Raw genomic sequence first — 9,401 nt, forward strand, 5'->3', positions numbered from 1 at the left:
CTAGGATTAGCTAAGGTTTAATGCCTACAAGTGGCCAAAATATATATTTAAAATTTTTATTTTGACATTGTTTGTGTTGGCTAAATAAATAAATAAATAAAATAGAAGCGAACTAAATATTTATCTGGAGAGAACTGGATATAAATTATAGTGCATTCATCTAATGAAATAGTATACAGCCAGTTATGGGATAAATTAAATTAGTTTTTAACAGCTATTTATAGAATAATATGTATGGTATTATCACTATTGGGTTAAAAACAGTTGGAGAAAAGAAGGAAATAAAAACCTATGTGAATGCATGTGTAAGTGTGAGCGGACATGTGAGTGTGTGGGCTAACAAGTCTCAGGAAAAGACTCTAGAAAGATCCATACCAAACAATTAATAACAGCATGCCAGGGGAAAAATAATTTTATTGAATATATGCTTTTCATTTTACTTTGTTACAGCAAGCAAGAATACTTTTGTAAATTAAAAAGGTGAATATGTAAAGAAAGTATTTAATTCTTAAGAAAGAAAGAAAATATTCAATTCTTATCAAGTGAATTAATAATTACTACAGCATCCATTGTGACTCTAATACTGTGCTATATGCCATCAAGAACATAAAAGAAAAACTCCTCCTATCCTTGAATATTATGATTTACTAGGAGAGCCTATCTAATGTATGTATAGTTTATACTTGACACTAGTCAAGCCCAAGTAATTGAGTCCTTCCCATTTTATACATAAAAGAGTTTATTATTCCTTTTTCATAGATGAAGGAAACTGAGATTCAGGGAAACTCAGTACCAGCAAGGGAGGGAACTGAGTGCTGGTTCTAAACCCAGGGATCTTTGCTACTGAATGCCTTTAAGTAAAGTAAATGTCTTCTTTGTGAAAAAGAAAAAATATTTCAATAAAAACTGATCAAGAAGCATTTAGAAGTGCTTGGGGAAGAGGAGATACCCGAGTTGTCAAGTATGACTTTCTACACAAGTTAAATCTGTCAGTTTATGGTTGATCTTGATTTTCACTTATTTCTTTAAACAGAATCCACTGCAAAGATTGACCAAAAATCATGGACGAGATCCAGCTATGTTTCATGGGCCATTAGAGATGGCAGAGACCCTAAAAATCACCTCTTGCGACATCTCTATTTTTAAGACAGGAAACTGAGGCCCAGAAAGGCCTGAAGACTGTCATACAGCTGACCAGAGGCAGGACTAGAACTTGAATCTACTACCTTTTCAACCCATTCATGCCTTGCTCATCCTCATGAATGACCCAGTGACTCATCACTCTTAGGTATCCCAGTTGACAAAGCAGGTACTCTAGTTGCTGTCTGACCTTGGCAAGATCCTCACTGGTTCAAAGTCCCCCAGACCAGCTTTGATGGAGCAAGAAGTCACTCACTTTTAATCATGTCTTTCTTGAAACAGCCTTTGATATCATGTTATTTTCTATCAGGAAGACAGAAGGACCACCGCTAGCCCAGCTAGCATTTATTAACAAGTGGCTGTCCTACAGCCCTCACTGAGAGTAGGGTTTTTGATTACATTATCTTTTAACAATCTAGGAAGTAGATTATGATCTCCATTTTACAGCTAATAAATGACAGAACCAAAGGCTCAAATCCAGGTTTTTTTTAAAAATATGCCCAGGTCATGTTCCCTGTGTGCTGCCTTCCATGTAGCAGGGGAGAAAAGAAAAGAAATAGAAGAAGAAAAAAAAAGAAACATTGGATATGGCCCAAAGACTGTAGCTTCTTTAGAAGCAAAACATGCTAATAAAATCTCTGCTTCCAGGAGGGAGTCAATGGAAATCAAATAAGAGTGCATTTCATTCTGTCATCTCCTGCCCTATAAAAGTGAGTTAGAAGACTAGACTCCTGGAGAGTCATTGCCTCCAGGCTCTACAAGAGTCTCTGCTCATTTCTCAATGTTCCAGATTTCTGGGTCTTGTCTTCAGGCCAGCTTCCTGCTCTCTTCTAATCACAGCGGCACTCCATTCTGTGCTTGGACAGTCTGTGAAATCTGTGCTCCCTTGGAGCAGATGATAGGTCTCAGGCTTAAAAATCCCATAAATCCCATCCACTGAGGAGAGCTGAAAACAAAAATTAATGTGCTTCAGTTAAGTCTAAGGGTTACTCTACCATCCCCCCCATCTCCTCCTTAATGTCTCCTGGTTCTGATGCGATCTACCAGTTAATGTAGTGGGAGAAAAAGGATGGTTTTGTGTGCACCAGCAGGTCCCATTAAAGTTCATGCTTCTATGGTACAACTCTTCGCAAAGCAGCATTTTCTAAGATAATGACCTGGAATGAATAAATCCCCTACTGCTGGTTCTTCTTTAATTATTTCCCTAAACAGAAAGGACTATGTCACTGAAAGTATAAAATGCACCTAAAAAAATATTCTTTGGTAAAATGCAACAGAATCAAGGTGTGACATCCCCAAGAACAGCCAAGTCACAAAAGAGCTAGTCATGATAGAGGCCAAGTAAAATAACTCATAATTTTGGATCTCTGGGTCCTGCTAGCACTCTTGAGTGTAGGCTTATGAAATGCCTGAACAGGCAACACGGCCCCTGTTGAATCTTGCTTGACTTGGCCCTTGCATGGGTAACTCTTCTGTGATTTGGCTTTCCTCACACATCTCACACCTTCCCACAAGTGACCTTTTCACTCTGTGCTTGGCTTTTCTATGGTGGGTTAAGTGTCTGCACACATTTGCGTCATCAGGTTCGTGGTGTGAAGATGACGTGGTCATGCATGGTATTGCTCTCCAGATATGCAAGAGGGTTGAAGTTCTGCTTTGGTTCCTGCAATCTTTTCTGGGATAATTATGGATTAAGAGGATATCACAAGATGATGTATGCCCTACGTTTTCTCCATGACACTGCCTCTTGTAGCTCTTTGAGCTGCCCAGCACTTTATATCAAAATGAACTTCCACATATTCAGTGGTGCCCATTCCCTTGGACTCTAAATCTTAGACCATGTGTTATTATTTTCTACCATTCCAGAGCCATTTCCTTTGATACGAACTTTCCCAGAATTCCACAGGCCTACTGCATCATGTGGCACTGGGCACTGCATTTCCTTGGAACATTACTGTAGGCCAACCTGATGACAATCACGGGTCCTCCACTTATCCTATGTCTATGCTAAGCACAAGAACTCTTACTTTTAGCCACCCATCATCATCTCCAAGAAGTCTTCCTCCAACCCTGGACTGACCCAACTGCTTCTCTTTTGTGTTCCCATAGCATCCATGTTTATTTCTATCATAGCATTTCCTCACTACAACAACTGTTTCTGTTTATGGCCTGTCTCCATACTGGACTGTGAGCTCCTAAATTGTATGGGCTAGCTCTCATTTATCTATGCATTACTAACACCTGGCACCATGTCCTGCACAAAATAGTTGTTCATGCTGATGGGCCATTATTGAAGGTTTGGTTGAATGAGTTTGGGTTAATATTATTTCCAGGCCTGTGAATTACTTCTATTTCAGAAAGTCGTTTTGTTGTCAGTATTAGTTTCCCATGGTATATGTCAAGTATGGCTTGCACTGACATTCAAATAGGAGAACACACATCCAACTGAAGTTGTCACTACAGAAAGACTAATTAGTTTAGCACTCAAAGGGTAATTTGATTTATTAGGTCTTGTGGATGGGCCATGTTGACAGAGATGACTGACTGTCCCCATACTTTCACCTTGTAAGAGACAAGGAATTTAGCAGCCACTTTGGGTTGTCCTTTACTTTGGTGTACAGCTCAATATTCTCTGACAGTATCTTCTTTAAATCCTCCCTAAAGGCTCTGCTGATCTTCACAGACATTATCAAACCAAAATGCCTGATATGACTTATGAACCTCTAACCCTCTGTATCAACTTTCCAGCCACACTACTACCATAAAAGCATGCTTCAGTCTTAGATACAGATTGGGAGCTGCCAAGATCATCTTTGCCGATCTCAGCAACTTCAGTTTGCTTGAGGATAGCTCTGTTCAGCTACATAATAAAGGATGTCCTTGAATGTTTAAGTCTCAAGGAGTCTCACATCCTAAAGCTTTGAGTAGAAAAATGAGTCTTTCCAATTCTGGACTTACTGACTTTTGCCCTGATTATTTTACTAAGGCCTCAATCTTTCTAACTCTGAATGGTTAAGGAAGTCTTTCCCTGGCCATGTTTCAGGAGAATGAGCCCAATTTAAGGTGGGGCCTGGAGACCTTAATGAGAAGATGTATGTAACCCATATCGCAAAGAAACAAAACCAACATTTAGGAAAAAGGCTCCATTGATGGAGCATTAAATCCTCCACAGACAAGCAGACTTTGGTAATGGGATATGGAACCTGTGGCAGTTTGCCTAGGTGTTTCTGGGAACCATTTCTGGATGATGAGATTGCTAATCAAGTTCCCTGAAAAGAAGACTGACTGGCAAGGGGACAAGATGGTTGTTGGCTTGTTGTCCTGGGGGCCTCACTCTGTGAGTGTTCTGAGGGGCATCACTGGCAGCATTCTGAGGCCAAAATCTGGTGCTGTCGCAGGGTTAGACAAAGCCTACTTCCAGAAACCCAGTTTGGGAGTCACATAGGAGGATTTTACTGGCTCTTTTGGGATTGCCCAGAACATTACATGACAAGGCTTTGCATGATCCTACTTTGGGGCAGAAATTGTCATCTGAAGACCTGCAAACCACAAGCTGAGTAGAAGATGATCCTGACACTCTAGAGATGGCTTACATATCCACGTTCATTTTGTGTTCGCCTCAGCCTATTGATAGTGATGCCTGGGGCATTCGCTTGAGTCCCTACTACTCTTGCTGAACCCCCACAGATATCTCCCTGATTGACTGGAGCCAATTTTGTGGATGGACCAGCCCTTGTGGTTCTTCTTATGATTGCATGGTGCACCTCAGAAACAACCATCAGGGCACACTGAATAAACCTCCAGGTTCTGGAAGGTACATGGCATGCCAGAGCCCCACAGTGAGGTCATGGGAGACATGGACCTGACCTGGGGCTCCGCCTTTGCTGGGGCTGCAGGTGGAGTGCCTAGGGTTTCACAGGTTCACTCTTTCTTGGTGAATTTAAAACATAAGAGCAGGAACTGGAACACCAGAAAAGAAAAGGGTCACTCAAGTGGGCTTTTCTAAAACGGGGAACTTTGTGGGCATGGGCGGGATGGCCTTTATTTTAGTCGTGTAGCTAGCAATACGTTTGGAGATGGATGTCTTTGAAATGGATGCCTCACTAATCAAAAGCTTACCACCTGGGCACTTACATTACAATAATAAAAAAAGCTAATTCTAAGGCACCTAACACCACAGTGTCATGCTTGAGATCTTTCTGGATGAAACACAGTAAGAACGGATTCCTTCTATACTTTAAGTTTTCTTAGGGCGGGGAATATGACTTACCTATAGCATTCTCAGCATTGCCCAAGTAAATAAATATAAAAACAGAAATCCTGCTGTAAATTAGCTAACTTCTAGTAATTAATAGTGCAAACTCTGAATGGGACAGCCTGAGTATGACCTTGTGTAAGATTTTTAGCATCTGTAATTTTTCTTTCATCTATTATATTAGCATAATAATAATAATAATAATAATGCTGGCAGGTAATAATAAGCACTTGATAAATGTTTCTTGTTCTATACTTATTACCACATGGGAGAAGCTCATTCTGCATTGCATAAATCCTCAAGATGTTTTAAGAGAATGGGAAAGAACGCCTACTGAAAGATACCTCTTACGGATAACTGACCTCTAGTGGGGTAAAGTCAACTGCTCCAAATAGTTTTGCCAAACATTCAAGAAGCTGGGACTAGAAGTTAGACTTACCTTTACCAGTCTGGGGTTACAGGAAGAGCAGATCTTCGAAAGTGAGTCTAGATCACTCAGGGGCTTACAGGCACTCCCTGATACCTACCAAATCCATTTCCTTTTCTTCCTAGACTCTCAACTAGACTGTATTTCCCACCTTCTCCTGCAGGTACGTGTGGCCAAACTACACGTGAGTTCAAACTACAAAATCAGGAGGAAGTCATGGAGTCAGTTCCAGGCCTGATTTAGAAACATCTTCCATGTTCAAGTTTCCATTGTTTCTCCATCTGCTACTTGAATGGAGAGGAACCAACCTTGTGTGTTGAAGATAGTGGAGCCTGGAAGGAGCCTGGTTCCTGGAATCACTGCTTGGAAGAGAGCCACCTAATCAAGAAGCCCAGGCAGGATTGCAAGGTGAAGGAGAAATAAACAATAATGTGTTGCTATTTGAGAGTTTGGCTGTTACATCATCCAGAGACAACTTAGGAGAGGCTTTCCCTGCCCATGGGTGGAGGAAGGATGGGCAGTGTGGCAAGAAGGGAAAAACTTCACAAATTCTCTTCACGGAGTCCAGAAATTTCTCCTAGAATGAGAACTGCTGGAGGGTTGACCTGGCAGTCCTCTGGCAGTCCCCTTTGTCCACTTCAGCTTCACTGGGTGAAAATACTAAAAAGGACTCAAAACCTCTTTGGTTTTCTGTGCCTCTGCAGGGCCTGCAGTAAAGTCTAATAAAAGCAGAAAGTGTGAGTAGGAAGCATCTGAAGTGGGAAATGCTGTTAGGCTGGCCCATAAAAGATGAGTGCTATGAGCAGTAAAATGAGCTAAGAAGGAAAACATGATGAATGTTTTCTCGGCCTTAAACAGCAAGATCCCCTTTCACAGTCCCACGTGGCGCTGCATGGCTGGCTGTGGGATCAAGGGGCTCTGTGCAGAGCTCGACGCCGGGACTGTGGCAGTAAGCTTGGCCTAGGGGCACTGGTGGGTTTCGGGGGGTTGTAGCCTGACTCCTCTGTGGCCTCCCAGCCCCCACTGGTTCTTTCCAGGATAAAGACTCCCACTGAGACCCTGGAGGAAATCCTGAATTGCCCACGTTACAGTCAGGACAGCTCGCATACAAAAAGGAAATCCAGACTCATGGTACCAGGAGCAGGAGGGAGAACATTTGACTTAAGACATTTGAGAGTTGACTTAAGAAGGTGAACATCCTCTCCCCACTGCCAACCGCCATAACTCATTGTCCCATATAGAAAATACTTGTCGTTAATGTGCCGCTTCCCACCCTCTCCTCAGTTTACACAGTTGCCAGTTCTGCAAACAATTCAAATTCCGCCTTCTCCGTGAACACTCCTCTCTTTACTACAGTCCCTTTGAATCTCATTCTCAGAAAAGCATAGTGGTGGAAAGACCTGGGCTGGAGCCCTGTCTTTGTTACTTACAAGCTCTTGTGATTTTGTGCACACTGCTAACCTCTATGAGTTTTTATTTCCCCATCTATAAAATAGGGATTGAAATACAAATTCTGTAGAGTAGTTGCAAGGATTATAGGATAAACTTGCCCAATGCATAACATGTAATAAAAACTCAATAAAAATGTGTTTCCTTCTAAACTTCTCTAGAATACATGGTCTTTACAACAAATGCAATACTTTCACTGTTCACTGTTTCACATGCATATTATCTTGACTCCTCAACTAAGCTGAAATCTTTGTGAACGTAGACATTTTCTACGTCTCCATATTACATAGAACAGTTCTGAGAAAATTATAGAATGCCAAGCCATATTTAATACTTTTTAATTATCTGTTATTCACCATTTACCTGACTGTTATTAATTAATTGATCCTTTGTTTAGTCATGAAAATAGGACATTACTGGGGCCATGTGGAAGATAGATTTCGATTTGAGGAGTCTCTAAATGGCCCCCATCCCAGAAGGCCAGCATCCAGGCTTCAGCAAATAAAGAATGATACTACAGAGCCCAGGGAAGAACGAAATACCCAGCCTCAGCTGACGGAGGACTAGCAGAGCACATCTTCCAGTAAGGATATGGCTGCCCTCGGTGTAAGTTGGAGAAGCAAATTCTGAGGCAACTTCTGCATTTGTACTTGCTCAAATGTCATCTCCTTAGAGCAGCCTTCGTAGAAAACCCTATTTAAAGGAGTCTCCATCCTCATTCTCCAATTACTCTCTAACATTCCTATTATTTGTAATTACCTCAAAATGATACTTGGAGCCTGGAATCACATTGTTCGTTTGCTAGTGTATCCCATAGTAGTCTCTCACCAGACCACGAACTCCTCAATGGCAGGAATGTGTCCAATTGTTCACCTCTACACCCTCGTGTCCAGGGCAGTGCTTGACACAGAATAGGCATGAAATACATGCTTACTGAAATTGATCCAGATGAATGAATGAAGCTGTCACAGGCATAGCCCTCTCTGGAAATCAGATCTCCAATTGACAATCGTAAACACAAAAGCTTTGTGAAAATTTATCTTTGTGGCTGGGTTTCCTTAGGAGGACAACTCTCCTTTAGTTTACTGAATGCAAATTGGTACAGCAGAGCTTCTCCGAAATCCTCCAAGTACTAAGCAATAAATCAAACGTTTAGCATCAGCCAAGAAACTGTGCCCTTTCATCTCAACCTTTATACCCCCACTAATGATAAAAGATTTCATAGAAGAGGGTATTAGTCTATAGGCTACAAGAAGGTTATGAATGTCTTGTTTTATTAAATTACTAAATTTGAATTGAGATGCTATCATTTTTCTCCAGAAGTTACTTATTTTATTGACTTTTAAGTTATTTGATTCTTTTTTTTATATGTTTATTTATTTTTGACAGAGAGAGACAGAGCATGAGCGGGGCCGGGGGGGCGGGGCAGAGAGAGAGGGAGACACAGAATCCGAAGCAGACTCCAGGCTCTGAACTGTCAGCACAGAGCCCGATGCGGGGCTCGAAACCACAAACTGCAAGATCATGACCTGAGCCGAAGTCTGACGCTCAACCAACTGAGCCACCCAGGCACCCCAAAGTTATTTGATTCTTAACCCATCATTCCTTCCATAAAAATTCTGAGCATCGTTCAAAGCTCAACCCGTGAAAACAGTTCCAGTGTCACCTTCTTACACTGAGCATCTCCTCTGAATTTTTGGTCTTTTATATCATTTGCCCCACAAGGTGCATGACTGCCTCAATAGTGAATGCTTTGAAGAAAGAAACTATGACATGCCTTTTTTTCTTTTCAGCACTCCATTATGTACAGGGGATCCTGGCAGGCTAGTATCAAAATTAAATTTACACTAATCTGCCATGGAATACGATATGAAGAATAAATCTTTGTTATATGGGCCCATTCATTTGGAGTCAATGCTAATTCAGCCATGCAACCATTTTGCACTGTCCTTGAAAAATGGGTTTGGTTGACAAATTCAGCAGTAAGAATGACTATGTATTGAGATTCTATACTAGGTCACAAACTTTCCTGGGATGCAAAGAGGAACAAGACAGCCTTTCCTCCAGAAACATGAATGAGGGCAGAATAGCTTTCTACTACCTCTATGTATGTAATCAGTGTGCCAATTA

This window comes from Acinonyx jubatus, chromosome C1 (assembly GCF_027475565.1).
Source record: "Acinonyx jubatus isolate Ajub_Pintada_27869175 chromosome C1, VMU_Ajub_asm_v1.0, whole genome shotgun sequence".
Taxonomy (NCBI): Eukaryota; Metazoa; Chordata; class Mammalia; order Carnivora; family Felidae; genus Acinonyx; species Acinonyx jubatus.